The 12,924-nt window shown below is 42.3% G+C and overlaps 1 protein-coding gene across 3 annotated transcripts in view; it reads right to left on the reverse strand.

Moving 5' to 3' along the window:
* The window catches only part of DNMBP (dynamin binding protein), a 180,435-nt gene that overhangs the window by 35,889 nt on the left and 131,622 nt on the right, over window positions 1-12,924 (reverse strand). The gene's annotated exons all lie outside the window — the stretch shown is intronic.

Here is a 12,924-nt window from a genome sequence, read left to right on the forward strand (position 1 = left end):
GAGAGTCTAATCCAGCCATTCCCAACCAGGGTTCCTCCAGGGGTGGCTAGGGGTTCCATTCCTAACCAGGGTTCCTCCAGAGGTGGCTAGGGGTTCCATTCCTAACCAGGGTTCCTCCAGAGGTGGCTAGGGGTTCCATTCCCAACCAGGGTTCCTCCAGGGGTGGCTAGGGGTTCCATTCCTAACCAGGGTTCCTCCAGAGGTGGCTAGGGGTTCCATTCCTAACCAGGGTTCCTCCAGAGGTGGCTAGGGGTTCCATTCCTAACCAGGGTTCCTCCAGAGGTGGCTAGGGGTTCCATTCCTAACCAGGGTTCCTCCAGAGGTGGCTAGGGGTTTCATTCCTAACCAGGGTTCCTCCAGGGGTGGCTAGGGGTTTCATTCCTAACCAGGATTCCAACAGAGATGGCTAGGGGTTCCATTCCCATTCAGGGTCCCTCCAGAGGTGGTTAGGGGTTCTATTCCTGAAAAGTGTCCCTTCAGAGCCGACTAGGGATTCCATCCATAATGAAAGTTCCTCAAGAGGTGGCTAGGGGTTCCATTCCCAACCAGGGTTCCTCCAGAGGTGGCTATGAGTTCAATCGCAGCCACGCTAGTGCTTCCTTGAAGAGTGTCTGATTGACCTCCCATCTGAGGGTGTATGCCTAGACATGGGACAGAGGCCCTTGGCAGAGTCAGTGGCATGAAACCATAGACTTTTTAGCCCTGTAAGGGTGGTATTCAGACCACCAATGCAAGGGGCAGATTTTCCACTAACCCCAATAAATTGGTTTTAGCAGGGGGACACTGAAATCTGAAAATTATATCAAGGGTTCCTCTGGGATAAAAAACGTTGAGAATGGCTGGTATAGTCTGTGAGCCAATGGGCACAGAAGAGGAAATACTCAAGAAGTTTCAGGAGTGAGACATATTAGGGTGGTAGCATGAAAGTAAAGTAAAAGAATAGTCCAAAAGAGTACAGGGGCAAAAGACATGCTGTTTTACAGCACAACAGGGGTGGCTAGATCGCAAAAAATGTAAACACTGTTGGGGGAATGGGGCACTATTCCTCCCACTGACACCAACAATGAGGTACCATCTTTTGCTTACACCAACAATCAATATTCCTCCCACTAACATCACCGAGGGGGCATAATTCTTCCTGCTGACACCAATGATGGGGTACTTTTCTTCCCACCACTGATACTAAAAATGTGGCACTATTCTTCCCAATAATACAAATGACGGGACAATTCCTTATCCTATGTTATATATATATATATATATATATAAATAATAATAATATATATCTATATTATAAATAACATACATACACACACATATTATATATATATATATATACACATATACACATATACACACACACTATATATATATATATATATATTTATATTTATATTATCTCTCACTTACTTCCTGTCATAGTGAAAATGGTGTCACCGGGACAGAAAGTGGCATGGAACCCTGTCTAATGGTGGCCATAGATGTATTGGTCTGATTGAATTTTCCTGCACATAATCAGATGATTTAGGCAAATCTATGAACTATCATAAAGACACACACGGAGGTTGATTTACTCACGGCAAGTATACTGTGCACTGGAAGTGCAGTTGCTCTAGAATCTATGAGGAAGCTCTGCTGATTTCTATCATTAAATCACGTGCAAGAAAAAAATGCTGTTTTTTATTTTCTTTGCATGTGATTGGGTATTCTTTGCAAAGTGAACCTTTACCTCATTTACTAAGCTCTTGCAGTACACATTATAATTTCCTTTAGTAAATCAACCCCACTGTGTCAATCTTTAGCAAAACCGATCAATTTCATTAAATTTATTCTGATTGGTAGGGACAAAAAAATCTAAGTGTAGGAAAGTAGATATTAAGTATATTGAGCATCTAACGATTCTTTTCATCTTCCAATTGTATTTTACTCCTAGACAGTAAACTGATTGACAATACGATTTTGTATAAAATCGTTCCATGTATGGCCAACACTGCAGAGACACAATGGCAATATTCGGGAAGTCTGTTCTTTATTGTTCTCTATGTGCCCGCTGAACAGAGTTCTAGTAATACCTCTGAAGTGAATCTTAAATATACAGTTCAACCTATCATAAGAATAGAGGGGTTGCCACCAACGTCTGAAAATGCTAGATTCCTGGCTGCAATAATCTAATTACAATAGCTGGCCAAGTACAAGTATTCAAGTTAAAGCGGACTGCACTGTCTCTTCTGCAATATAATGCCCCTACCTGTCTGCTCACTGTCTGCTTCGGCATTGTATACTGAGCTTCGAATGTGCATCTATGTTTACATAACCATGCCGGTCTCCAAGTGCCAAGATGATTGGCTCCTGCGCATGCGGAGGAGTGACATCATTCTGCACCGGCCAATTAAGAGGACTGAAGACCAGCACTGAGAAGATGGCAGTGCTGGCGAGGGACTGATGGACAGGTAAGCATTCACCCTTTAGCCTTGCTTTTAGGAAGTTGGATAACAGCCAGGAGTCCTGACTTCATCCAAAGCATGGAGACAAATAGATCTACCAGACTAGCGGGAACCAGCATTTTCAGGAGGAGAGGTCGGCCCTGGAGATCGAGTCCTAGGTAGGAAACAGGGTTGGAAAAAAAAATAGATGATTGGTATACTCTTGTATTTTTCCAACCCTGTTTATGACAATGAAAGGACTGAACATGAATGATGGGCGGTATATTGTGACAGTATAGTGCCAGAGGATACAACATGTGATCTCAGACATGGCGCAGGCCGGGCGTGTACACTGATTAACGACACGGGGACAATGGTCACATAACAACGCCAACAAACAGAGATCCGTCCTTCCTGATCTGCAGAGTGCACAGTCCACACACTGATAACACCCAGACTTCTCTATAGTCATCTACCGATCGTCATTCCACAATAGATCAATATACACTAAATTGTCAAAAGTGTTGAGACGTCTGCCTTTACTTGCACATGAACTTTAATGGCATCCCAGTCTTAGTCCATAGGGTTCAATATCGAGTTTGCCCACCCATTGCCGATATAACAGCTTCAACTCTTCTGGGAAGGCTGTCCAGAAGGTTTAGGAGTGTGTCTATGGGAATGTTTGACCATTCTTCCAGAAGAGGTCAGGCACTGATGTTGGATGAGAAGGCCTGGCTCACAGTCTCCACTCTAATTCATCCTAAAGGTGTTCTATCGGGTTGAGGTCAGGACTCTGTGCAGGACAGTCAAGATCTTCCACTCCAAATTTGCTCATCCATGTCTTTATTGGCCTTGCTTTGTGCACTGATCCAAATCATTTGGTGGAGATGCGATTATGGTGTGGGGCTGTTTCTCAGGTGTTGGGCTTGGCTCCTTAGTTCCAGTATTGGGTGTCATCATACCAAGACATTTTGAACAATTTATGCTCCCAACTTTGTGGGAACAGTTTGGGGATGGTCACTTCCTGTTACAACATGAACTGCACACCAGTGCACAAAGCAAGCTCACAGCTGCCAATGAAAAGCTTGCTCACATTTTTGGATTCTGTCACATTGCTGGAACCTTGTTGCTATGGGCAACCCAAAATGTCAATTTCTATAGATTACAAATACCAAAACATAAGCACTACTAGTTGTGCGCTACGTCCATCTAAACTGACAGCAGGACATCAGAGCTAATTTTATAAAACATCAGCTCTAGCGGTGAATAACATTCAAAGTATAACCAAAAGCAAAACATTTTTGTTAGTTTTGGATAGAGTGGAGATGGATTATAACACCTGTCAGGTTTTTACTGCATTCTGTGTTTACTGCATTCTGTGTTTCATTCAGTGAAAGTAAAAGTAATAGAGGAGAAATTTTCCAATGGGGCCACTAGTTCTGGTGACCTAGGGGTCCCCAAGAGATTGCCTAGTTTGCAGGGATTTCCTCTCACTTCCTGTTTGGCTATGAGACAGGAAGTGACAGTAAATCTCTCCAATGGGACAAAGATGGAAAAAATAAATATTACAGGGGTTATAACTTATTATATACCAAAATGAAAAGAAAAAAAAAGTTTTGCCTATAGTTCTACTTTAAGCCCCGTTCACATATGTTCACTCCAGTGTGGTGCTTTAGGGCTCATTCACAAGCAGTATACAATAAAATAAAATGCCCCAGAGCCTGGGAGTTACAATCGTTGTGTACAGCTGCCCGTACAAACCGGCTTGTGGTAGCTGCACATCTGAGCATTTACATGTATACAGGGATGGATGTTCACCCCTGGACACAGACCATGTATCCAGGGTCATTCATCTATCCCTGTATGTAAATGCTCAAATGTATAGTTACCACAATACATACTTAGTAGGCCAAAAAACAAATTAAAAACATATACAGCTCGAATGCCCCAATCTTTTATCCCAGTTGACTGGCCACAATGTTTGCAGGTGCTGGTTGTCGGCCACATTGAGGACTACATCAAAATAGCGCCCATCTGCCTGCTGCCTTGGCATGTAGGGAGCTTCTCTTAGTATTATATTTCTTCAGCTTGGTCTTCTACCCATGGGAGAACAACTACTCCCAGAGAGGTACCCCTACCCATGACAGAACCCCTACCCCCAGAAAGGTACCTCTACCCATGAGAGAACCCCTACTCCTAGAGAGGTACCCCTACCCATGGGAGAACCCCTAATCCCAGAGAGGTACCCCTACACTTGGGAGAACCCCTAAACCCAGAGATGTACCCCTACCCATGGGAGAACCCATTCTCCTAGAGAGGTACCCCTACCCATGGGAGAACCCCTACTCCCAGAGAGTGAGTTCTACCATGGGTAGGAGACCAAGCTGAAGCAATTTTTTACTAAGAGCTCACTATATGCCAAGGTAAGTTGCAGATGGGCGCTATTTTGTTGTTACCAGACTACAGCCGTAGCCTGTCATTGGTAAGTGGCTGTGCGCAATACATACGACTCCCAGGCACAGACTTATGCTCTTTATTTTATTTTTTAAAAGGTTATGTGTAAATAGTAGTGCAACTATAAAAACGAAAAAGCTGCTCCCCAGTTGTGTAGGATGTACCTCAACTGTAAACCAAATAAATATAAGGGGGTGTTATAATAAACACTATTCATATACTGTGGAACAAAAATAAAAATAAAGTGCAAAGTGCTGTAAACTAATCGATACAGATAGTAACAATAATAAAAGTCCTTTTGAGTAAAGTTCCTAAAGAATCTTCTGAATCAATGGATTCCTTCGCTCTTTAAACCTTCTTGTTGTAAACCATCACCAACAAATGACTTGTTCACCCGATTCAGTACTCAACTGGATGTACATTCACCAAATAGCCATGACCCCTTCAACCAAGAAGGTCAAAAAACACCTGGGTTGACGTTTCCTTTAACCGCTTGCCGACCAGTGCACGACAATATACGTCGGCACAATGGCACGGCTGCGCAAATGGGCATACAGGTACGTCTCCTTTAAGAAGTGGCATTGTGGGCGCGTGTGTGCTCGTGGGTCTTTTTGCACCTGTCGGGGAAACTAAGTAACTCTCCTCCTCTCCGCCATAACACCACATAATGTAAAAAAGGGAACTAATACAGCGTAATAACATTTATTAGGCTGCATGTACACCTGGGCATATATCGTTTTCAGTTGGAAAGTCGCATGTTTTTGCCGCGATTTTGTACAGGTCAGAAGGTCACCAATGTAAAAAGCAGAAAATCACCTGTAATCGAAAAAGGAGCTCATGTACTTTTTTGAGTTTCAGGCGTTTTGGTTCATGCGACAGAACGCTCAGATGTGAACAGGGGCCATTTAAATGAATGGGATTTTGTTTGTTGGGTGTTTTGGAACTTTTGAGATGAGCGTTTTCCAAGCTGAAAATGCTCAGGTGTGAATGGGCCCTCAATCACAAATTAAAAACAATTAAAAAGTTGCTTACATTGTAGCGTCCCCTACCCACCACTAGGAAAACCTGCATAGGCTGTTTGAGGGAGCACCACCGCTTTGCTCACGCTCTAGAGGCGGCGTGCGTTCCATGCGTTCTATGCATTGCGGTAACACACATTACTGTAACACATAGGTGTGAAGCTGGCTGTAGTATGACTCCTGATCAACACTCCAAAAAAAATCTTTAAAAACACATGAAAACGCTCTTGATCAAGTGTGAATCCGGGTTTAGACTTCAATGAGAATGCATGAAAAACACATTAAAAGAATGCATGAAAATGCAGATGTAAAGCTAGCCGGTCTGACACAAACATAAAAAACCTAAAGGGCTACAATGGAATTAAAGTTTTCTATTAGAGAGAGTTTGGACAATGGCGTTGGCAGTCATATTCCTTAGACAACATTGATATCAATGCGGTTCTAATGTGGCAACCATCAGCAAGTGGTTCAAAAGTTAGTCCTCATCTAAGCCATCCCCTGAAACGTGGACGTTTCTGGTTACATGAGCAGTCCATGTCTGTTAACATTTTGTCGTTAAATGTAAACAGATTGCCTGAGGGGATCCCCAGGAAACATTTTAAACTACAGTCCAAAAACGAAAGTTGAAGTGAAGTGAAGAAGTGGTTTTGGAGAAACCACGAAACGTCCTCAACATTCCAGAACAAGTCCAGTTAAACGTGACCAGCTACTACTAGATATACCATAACCTGGTAAAACGAGAACCTTCACAAAGTTGACTTACAATTCACCGCCTTTCTATAGGAAAATCAAAGATTGATACTATGACCTAAAGCAGCTAAGGATTGCGGTCCCCACCTGCACTGTGTAGATGAACCTGGAAGAATGTGTGAAGGGTGAACAGGTGATTCTAGGCATAGAAACAGGCAGAGCTCCATGGAGGAGGAGGAGGAGGAGGAGGAGGAGGAGGAGGAGGAGGAGGAGGAGGAGGAGGAGGGGTGATGCATCCCGGCCATTGTCTCCACTCTCTGTAATCCTTAACTTGCGCAAAGCTCTAAGTACGGTCACCCCTCCCCCACACTCCTCCATACCAAGAGACCCCCAGAACAGACTTATCTGCACTATGTACAAGTAGAAATCCATAGCTAAACCTGCTCCACACCTGTACCCACAACATCACTGTCTAAAAACATTTTATCTGGGCATGGGATGATGATGATGGAGCAAATGCTGTCTCCTCACCTCTACCCTGACGTTCCCAGGCGTTCTGCATCCCTTGCAATCCCCTCATCACAATGCATTAACATGTCAATGGCTGCAGAACAATACAGGAAGGGGGTAGAGGAAAGGGGACAAGGATTTACTACACTGGTGTTTGTATGGGAAGAAGGAGGCCTCAGCATTCCATACCAGCCATGATACACTGCAGCGCCTAGCTCTAGACTGAGGCTGGCCACAGATGGAATCTCTAGACTAAGGCTGGCCAGTTCAGTAGAAACAAGCTGAATTTCAATGCATTCGTTGAAAGGCTGGTTGTACTGAATCGATCGATCAATTGGCTTCAGTACAACCAAACTGTCAGGTTTTTCTTGTGCGATCACTGCCCATGGCTATAGCTAGGAAACCTCCCACTTTCAGAATACATTAGTGCACCTCCGCATTTCAGAATCAAGCACTTTTTTTTCCCTTCAACCCATGGTTGAAGCCAAATTAAATGAATGGCTTAACGCAACATATATTACCATGCATGCGTTAATGCTCCACAATAGTGTGGATGGCCCTGAAGCCCAACTGAACCTTACATTTAAATCCGTTAAATACCATCCAGGTGCATCAAAACAAAAGGTGTTATAGCTGGTTTCCGTTCTAAAGGCGTCCTTATCTGCATACTTGTTCCGGGTCAGTGACTCAGTATTAAAGCCAGAGAATCAGAATGACAGCCAAGCAACTAGCATTTGCCAAGTGAGAGTTCACCATTTACCATAAGAAAACAAGCTCATCTGGGAAGGAAAGATTTTAGGGGTGCATCCAATCACAAATCACAGTGCCCGGATGATGGAGGGCCAAGCAGTAGAAAAGGAGTTGTGATGTATGCGAGAACATTTTTTTTTTTTAGGACAAAAGTGAGCTAGTCCATTAAAGGATATCAAATTTTTTATATTATTATTTTGGATAGAGTATAGAAGAGTTAAAACCCCATCATTTTTTTTATTGTATTTTGTGGTCATGTGTTCTATTTGGGACTATATGTGCTCCTATATGCACTCAAGGCAGCAGTATCAGCTGCCCCTCGGAGATTCTCTGAACCATAACAGAACCACAAGAACATGCCTGAATTCCCACTGTGGAAAACACAGAAATCACTGCGGTCACTGAGGTTAACGAGGGCTTCATACCGCTTCAGGAAACTTGACAATGAAATGCAAACCAGAATCAGTGTAACCTTATCCCCAAGTATGCAGTGTGAGCATGCAAAGTGCTCAACACAAAACCACCTGATTTCCATACATACAGCCGATGGTGTACAGGACGGAGATTACACATGAAAACAATCACAGACATTCTCCGGGCCATTGGTAAGAACTGTGGAAAGCAAATGACCACCCAAGTAAGCCAATGATCTTGCTAACATCCCTGGTTTAGATACAAAACAATAACTAGTGGGACTTTAAAGGCAGATACTAAACAGTAAACATCACCGATAAAATGGATAACAACAATTAAACTGAAGAGTGGTCCCAAAGGTCCTCCTCCCATGCTCATCTCCAGGATTTCTCCAGAGCCTCCCCCATCGTCTGGAACTCGCTACCTCCACTGGTTCGGCTATCCCCTACTCTCGCTACCTTCAGGCGATCCCTGAAAACTCATCTGTTTAGAGAAGCCTACCATGTCTCCAACTAATCTCCTACCACTTCCATCAGCTCATTCCCCACAGTTACAATCTTTTGTACCACCTGCCCCACCCTATTTGGCTGTAAGCTTTTCTGAGCAGGACCCTCTTAATCCTCTTGTATTTTATTGTATTGTAACTGTATTGTCCTCTTCTATATTGTAAAGCGCTGCGTAAACTGTTGGCGCTATATAAATCCTGTATAATAATAAGGTCCCAACATGTTTCGAGACAGACAACGTCACTTCATCAGGGGAGCTGATGCATAGGATTGGATTTTTTATTTATTTGTTTACCTTTGTGTTCTCAGTGTCTGCCTTTAAAATCCCACTAGACCCGGAAGGTACATTTTGTTTTGTATTGGTAAGAACTGGAGAAAAAAAAAAACAAAAAAAAAAAAAAAACACAAAAGCAAGTCGCCGCCCATAACACCACTAGAATTTTGTTTGACCATTTGTAAAGAAAATCAGAGCATTCGATAGTAGTATTATGACCCCAACACATTTCAAATAAAATTTTGGTTTGATTGCCATACCAAATGTTTCGAATTCTGCACGGAGAGGAGGAGGATTGATCTTTACAATCACTTTAAGTACAATTTTTTTCCAAACAGAAATTACATTCATGCTTAGAATTTTGTTTGAGAATAATTTTTCATCCTTCTTTAATTTTCTTCACCACATTAACTATTGAAACGTGTAACAAATGCTCCGAAAACCTATTCATTTAAATTAAATTCTACTGGCGTACAGCCAGCTATGACCAGGTTTAAAAAATTATGAAATTCAATTGCTCTTGATGGGCAGCAAATCATTTTTTTTCTGATTTTCCCAAATCCCCCATCGTCTTTTGGATCACCAGGGTGCACGGCTGTCATAAGAAGTCTATTGTCACTAAAGATTGCTACAATGTAGTAGCTTATGGAAGAATTGGAATGAAGTCAACAATGAGGCTCATCTTCTTGGTTGGACCAGTTTTAAACATCTTTATTAAAAAGCTCCACAACACACAATGCACCAAAAGTGACCATCTAACAGGAAAAAGTATATAAATTTTATTTTTAGCGTCAGGTTTCTAAGCTGCCCATAGACAAAAGGACTATACCTGGACCCCCTCAGAATTGGGAACAACCAAGTGTCTCCAGACAATGGCTTAAAATGAACCATTTTGGGCAAAGTGCAGGTTCTCCTGATAGGCCACCCATCCACTTATACTATACCTTCTTCATGCTCTAAGCCTGAGTCTAAACCCTGTTTAAGTTCCATGTTGGAGCCTACACAGGGTTAATGATCATCTCCCCCTCCCCCATGAGACAGTGATCAATGTGAACCTATACCAAACAAAAGATTATTGCTGTAAAATGGAATAAACTCATTGCTGCGTATCTGCTAAAGTCTACGTTGGTCCAGTCACATGCAGTTGATGGAAGTGTAGTAACAGGCACTCTTGTAGTTCATACGGCAATCAATGGATATCAGAGATCCCAGACTTACTATAAGTCACAGGATATCAGACTAGCTGAAATGGCCTTTATATCAAGATGTGGTTCAAAGCAAATCTTGTGACGCGTCACCAAAAGAAGTACACATGGACCTCCAGACAGTGTGACATTATTTACACAAATCCTAGTTCTAAGGTTTCAGTGAGGATTTCTACATTTAATGTCCGCCCCTTGGTCATGATATCCAACATTACTAATGTTGGAAAGGTTTACAATTACTCATGAAGTTTTGTCCATTCAGTTGGTTCTAACTGAAGAGAGAAAGAAAGCAAGCGACTTGAGAAACCGTGGTTGATTGCTCAAGGATAGCTGTGTGTGCTGTTATTTCGTTGCACTTTCTCCCTATCATAGCAGAAGTAACATACAATAATAGAAATTTGTTTAAAGAGTTGTAAAGTCAGAAGGTTTTTTTATCTTAATGCATTCTACGCGTTAAGATAAAAAGCCTAAGTTCTGTGTGTAGCAGCCTCCCCAGCACCTCCTAATACTTACCTGAGCCCCATCTCTATCCAGCGATGTCCACGAGTCCCACGGCCATCTAGGACTATCCCTCCTGATGGCTGAGACACTGCATTGGCTGTCAAAGTCATTTAGCCAATCAGGGGAGAGAGGGGGAGGCCAAACGGCAGCTCTGTGCCTGAATGGATACACGGAGCTGCAGCTTCGTTCGGGTACCCCCATAGCAAACTGCTTGCTGTGGGGACACTTGACAGGAGGGAGGGGCCAGGAGCAGCAAAGCGGGACCTGAGAAGGAGGATCCGGGCTGCTCTGTGCAAAACGAATGCACAGGGCAGGTAAGTATAACATATTTGTTATTTAAAAAACAAAACAAAAAAAAACACACGACTTTACAATCATTTTAATACATTAGGCCTCATGTACACGGCTGCTGGTAAGCGGATGCTTAGGAGCAGTTGGGCATTTTTTTAGCTGCCCCTGAACTCTCCTCTATGTTATCTTATCAGTACATGTACACAGGGTCATTTATATTTGTTTCTTGGCAGTTGAGTTTAGAAGCATTTAGAAGCATTTTTTGGAACACCATCAATTGCCATAAAAAAAAAATGCGTTCACCAAATGCTTGTAACAGCCTCTAAATGCGGTAACTCGCATTTAACAGCATTTTGTTTACAGAGGTTTTTCATTTTAAAAAAAATAAATAAATACTTTTTTTTTTTTTTTAAATGCTTCTAGGTGCAAACGTGGCTAAACGTGGCACGTAAACACGTCTAAAAATTGACATTTTTAGATGTCGGTTTCTAGCTGTTAAGTTAAATCGTTCAGGAGAAGTTAAACAACGTTCCGTGTATATGAAGCCTTAAGGCACAGCTCCCAACTCTCCCTGATTTTGAGGGACTGTCCCTGATTTGGAGCAATGTCCCTCTGTCCCTCATTCTTCCTCATTTGTCCCTCATTTTGGTCTGATTTATATAGATGTATATAAAATTGACTTTTTATCTATTAAAAATAGTTTTCCAGCACGAAACCTTTCATCTGATTTCTAAATTGCTGCATTTGTAAATTCCAAAAACCAATATAAAGGAATAGTAGTGGTAAAAAAGCAATTATGGGTTTAACCAATCCTTGTTTTTTTGTAAAATTCTCCTTTGAGGAAGGGGTGTGTCCTATGCCTGCATACTTTTGCCGATAGGTGTCCCTCAATCCTATCTCAAAAAGTTGAGAGGTATGCCTTAAGGTAAAAAAGTTTCTGCCTTTAATACCACTTTAACCATCTCATGCCAGGGTGCTAGGTGTAATCCTGGACTCCGACCTCTCCCCTACATTCAATCATTGTCCAAATTGTGCCACTTTCACCTACATAACTTTTTCAAAATACACTCCCTCTTAACCAGACACCAGCAAGCTACTAAAATCTAAGGTTCTCTCTTTTATCGACTACTGCAACTTGCTCCTCATTGGCCTACATCTACAACGACTATTCTCTCTTCAGTCTATCATGAATGGTGCTGCAAGACTCATCCACCTTACCAATCACTCCGTGTCCACTGACCCTCCCTGCCAATCCCTCCACTGGTTTTTGCTCAAATAAAATTCAGAACAATATACATAGGCGTCCACAACTCTGCCCCGAGCTACATCACCAACCTCATCTCCAAATATCAACCAAACTGCCCTCTTCACTCCTACTCTTTAGTTCCCTCATCATCTCCTCCAAGACTTTTTCATAACCACTCCCATCCTCTAGAACTCCCTATCCTAATCCATTTTCCAAGATCTGTTCTAACATAAAACACTGCAATATTGTCACATAAAATAATTCAGTAAAATAAGGATTAGTGAAGATTATGAATACTTTTGCAAGTCACAGTCTATCCTGAGTATCCTCCCTTGTATATACATGGGATACCTGAAATCCACCACACCACCATCCTTTGCAGCAGATTCGCAGCTCTTCAGTAGATCAAAGGCAGAAAGTAAAAGCAGCGTATCTTTTATAAAGTCCAACCATAAGATTCTGATAGTGTTACTGGAGATCTCAGAGGCTTCATTGTTCTGGACAATGAAGAGAGGAGGGGAGGCTGGGCAATGACAATGGAGACCTTATAGCAGAACCTCATGGGAATTAATTACTCCAGGCTACATGATATGAATTCTGCAGATTAGAAAGCCAGTAGTAGAGGGTACACAATATAACAC

Source organism: Lithobates pipiens, unplaced genomic scaffold (assembly GCF_037356315.1).
Source record: "Lithobates pipiens isolate NorthernLeopardFrog02 unplaced genomic scaffold, aLitPip1_a1.2 Scaffold_25, whole genome shotgun sequence".
Classification (NCBI taxonomy): Eukaryota; Metazoa; Chordata; class Amphibia; order Anura; family Ranidae; genus Lithobates; species Lithobates pipiens.